The sequence below is a fragment of the Anabrus simplex genome, chromosome X (genome assembly GCF_040414725.1).
Source record: "Anabrus simplex isolate iqAnaSimp1 chromosome X, ASM4041472v1, whole genome shotgun sequence".
NCBI lineage: Eukaryota > Metazoa > Arthropoda > Insecta > Orthoptera > Tettigoniidae > Anabrus > Anabrus simplex.
The window spans coordinates 141,879,682-141,883,814 of record NC_090279.1 but is presented as its reverse complement, the minus strand read 5'-3'; positions in this window follow the sequence as shown (position 1 = coordinate 141,883,814).

The following is a 4,133-nucleotide window of genomic DNA, read 5'->3' as shown; positions in this document are numbered from 1 at the left end:
AAATTATTTGAACAAAATATAACACATCGAATGCATCAACAGGCTCGGGACTGAAGAGGATGTAGAAGATGAGTCCCCAGTTATACTTCCTTTTAAAACTACCACCAACTCTCATCAACCCAGGAGTTATCCCCCTGTGGGTGGGGGCGGTAGAGTAACACCCATGGTATCCCCCGACTTTTCTGAGTCCTGACATTGCTTCAACTCATATGTGTCAGCCTCCTCACTTTCATCTATCCTATCCGACCTCTCTTGTGGTACCGACTTCGCCGTTGCCCACATCCTCAATGAGTACGCCGATCTCTCTGGCCTAAGACGGAGCCTCGGCCTGCAGGAAACACTCAAACGCATACCAGCCGATGACATGACTACTGCTGATCTCGTCATCCGCTTTATGTGCCACAATGGATTAATGAATGGTATGCAAATTGCAGAGTGTTCTGTTACTCAGAAATCTCACGTTCCCTTTTGATTCGTTATTCGGCTTAATTCAATAATTTTTGTTGTATTTACTAATTCGTTTCCAAATTCCTTCGCTAAATAAATAATTTTATTTTTAATTTCTTTCCCACATAATCAGTCTTACTAATAAACGATATATAATAAATTTCGCACAATGTGCATTTAGTTGTTACAGAAACTTGCCAAAGAGTTTTGTCTTTTGTTGCACAATATCAGATGATATCGGTCACAGTAGGCTCCGCATAATTTACACTTGCAGTTATCGTCCGGGTCATGGAATTTATCTGTTAGGCATATCCGATGATGGAAACCGTGTACGGCATATCTTGTCAATACATGACGTAGATCATATCTGGCCTGTGTCCATTCCCTATATATCATCGCATCCGTTGAATAAAACTCTGGCCATATCTCTTGTCTCTTCTTATTGAGTTCCTGCGCTACATCCAAGTAGGCTTTGGTAGCTGGTAGAAGCAGGTCGAGGCGGAGGTCTTCGATGAAAAATTGCTCTCTTGCTAGTACATATGTAAGTCGGGATAATGTGTACTTTGACAGACACTTTTGAGGAAGATGGCTTTGACCTTTTCTATGTCTTCGAAATGTTTCTTCTTTAGGTGTGTCCAGATGGTTTCCAGTCCATGTGTTATGATGGGAGCAATTTTTAAGCGAAACAATGTCGTAGCTGTGGGCGAGGATAGTTGTCTTAGGTTCTTTATGCTATTAATAAACGATATATAACTTTATACAAGGTTTGTGCACCGTTTATGTGTAATTTGTTACTAATAAAGCGCGTATAAGCTTCCTGTGTATACATCTGTTGTAGTATGTATACACTAGAAGCTTATACAATTCATTGACTTGCGTATACTGGCCAGGACTCGTGTATAAGCGTTGTATAGCAACGAATGGCGAAAAAGAAACGAGTGATCAGTTTATTTTAGTGGCACTTACTGTCTTCAGTAATATAATCTTTGTGAAATATCCGACTTATCCATTGAGCACACACTGAAAGAACGGGAAATAACGTTGATGATCTCCACGATATTTTTAACATAGAGTAGAAGACAGAAGATTTTGAGGTTATGGAGGCTGGAAATGTTCGTAAAATAAAACAATTTAAGAGATGGAGTGACCCATTTTTCTTAGATGACGGAAGTTTTAGAATTAAATATCGATGTAAGAAGGATTATGCTCGAATTGTCATTAACACAGTCAAAAATGACTTAATGAAGGATCCTAGAGGTGGCTTTGTATCTTGAGAATTTCAGGTTCTCACAGCACTACGAACATGAGCACGGAAAGAGGCTAGTAATTATTATGAGTGACATTTATTACTATGGTATGTTTCTTCTTAATTTGAGGATCCATCGTGAATCTTTCTGACTTTGTTCTTTGAACTAAGAACCCCCACGCACAAGCACAAACTCGCAAACTACACAGACTTCACAAACATAATCCACTTGTCCTCAAGAATTGTACATTTATCACTGATTTTTATTCGATCTATATTAAACTACTAATAAAAGGAACACTGCACTGCATACGACTGTATAGAGATTTAAATGCGCACATTCGAAGATCTCTACTGGCAAATCAGCCAGCCAGCAGTGTCACGCGTGAAACCCAAACAAACGAGGCATTCTTCCTGTCATAAATTAAGAACTAAGCGAGATAAAGACTTGAGGTTTGTTTTTAAAATAACTTCCGTATCTGAAGATCATTTGCCTCACTTTGATCCCTCGTGTAAAATTAATAGTAAAGACGTTGGCCAGCGACTAACTTTTTCGTGCTTGCACATAACAATCTCTGAACATGACTGTAAAGAAAGACACATATTGACAATTTTTATGATTCAAATTTAAAATCAAACTTATCTACGTTCAACCGAAATGTTTCTTTACCAGTGGGAGTTATGAATTAATAGGTCCATGTAATGAAGATTTCTTATTTGGCGTAACGTTCCATTATATCAATATTTTCACACTCTATTACTTTTTAACACCACTTTTGTTAACGGTATTAGATGTGGCTTGAAATATTGTACATAACTGGATATTCCCCTATTTCAACCGATAATATTCAGATAGGCCTAACCAGCAAAAGCGACCATGAACGTGAAGAAATGTGTCAGTGAACTGCAGGAAGAGATTCCTACGGCTTCGAACGAGTGTATACGTGCTGTATAGTAATACAATGCGTTTACCACGTTTATTAGTAAGAAAAAATTGCAACACTTATACGAGGTTTATTCAGTGTATAACTATACAACTGTTAAACATGGGTGTACCGGGAGGTACACCTCTACTCCGCTCATTCAAAATCAGCGCCTTAATAAACTCTTCTATCGATCAAAAAGTGAAACTGATAACACATCAAGTTGCAACTTTAATCGGAAGATGTCGCTACTAAAATACTAAGTAATTTCATTATTGTGAAGTTTCCTAAGCTGATTGAATTTCTCCTTGTTTTGTTTTGCTATACATCAAGAATTCTGGACATTTTTCCACAGACTACCAAAAAACTATGATCATGCACTCTGGTGCAAAGTAAAGGAAGTTGTTATTGAAAGAAAGTTTGTGTTTATAGGTTTTATCAACTTTCAATTTTTTTTGTAACTCTAGGTTTACAACACTTCTGTCTCATTCCGCCAGTTTTGAATCTGGCCAATGAAAAATTTCTGTAATTAATTTTCAAACTATCACAGGCTTCTTGTTCGATTTTCAGTGTAACTTTTAAGTTTAACCTATAAAATTGAGAGGGCGTGTACGGATTAGCCCAGAATCCCCTCGAACCTTCCCTGAGGGTATATAAACTGCGGCTTTCCATGTTTCCTTGTCAATTCATCGCCGTCTTTCTAAGTGTGTGTATTAAGGCAGGAGGCGGAGCGCCTCTTTCTTTGGTCGGCAGAACTTCTACCGGATAATGGCCACATAAATTCTCTTTTCTGTAGCTACCTCCGCAGCTTTATCCGAGGGGAAGGTCCGAATCTTTAACTATGTAACAAACTTTTCTAAAATGTAAATCTTCTTTCGGCTAACGTAAAAATTTCATGAAGTTTTAACTGTAAATCGGGGATAGAGAGTGAGTTACCCTCTCGAGCTCCCCTTCATCTTGGTTTGAGGTGACTACGATTTAGTAACCTTTTTCTCTGTAATGTTTTAAAGTGATTTCCAAGTGAGCCACCTCAGCAGTTTGGGAATATCCCCTGTTTCATCGGCCGAGAGCTCTGTAGGGTTTTAAATTTTCATTGTCTGGGAGAGCAGTGTACGTCTCCATTAAATTTGTGTTCGGGCCGTTTATTTAAACTGTTATTTCCTTTTTGAGGCCTTGAGAAAGCCGAAGAAACTGAGAGCCTGTTAGCTCTTTTCAAGATTTGTAATAGTAAAGTGTGCCTCTGGAAATCTAGGTATTGTAAGCAAGTGCTCTTGAATTAGGGGTTTTCTGCCCTTACCTAAATTATACCACTTTCAATTGTAAATTTGTAACCTGGGGACTTGTAGCCCAGAATTGTTAAGGTCTGAATCTTGAATTTTCCAATTTTTGAAATTGTCATTGTACCTGTAACCTCATGTTGTTCACTCAGTGAAAAGATTGTTAAGTTTGCGATTTAAAGAGAAATATAAACTTTGTTAAAGTTTTAAATTCAATTTTCATGTGATAGTTAGATCCAT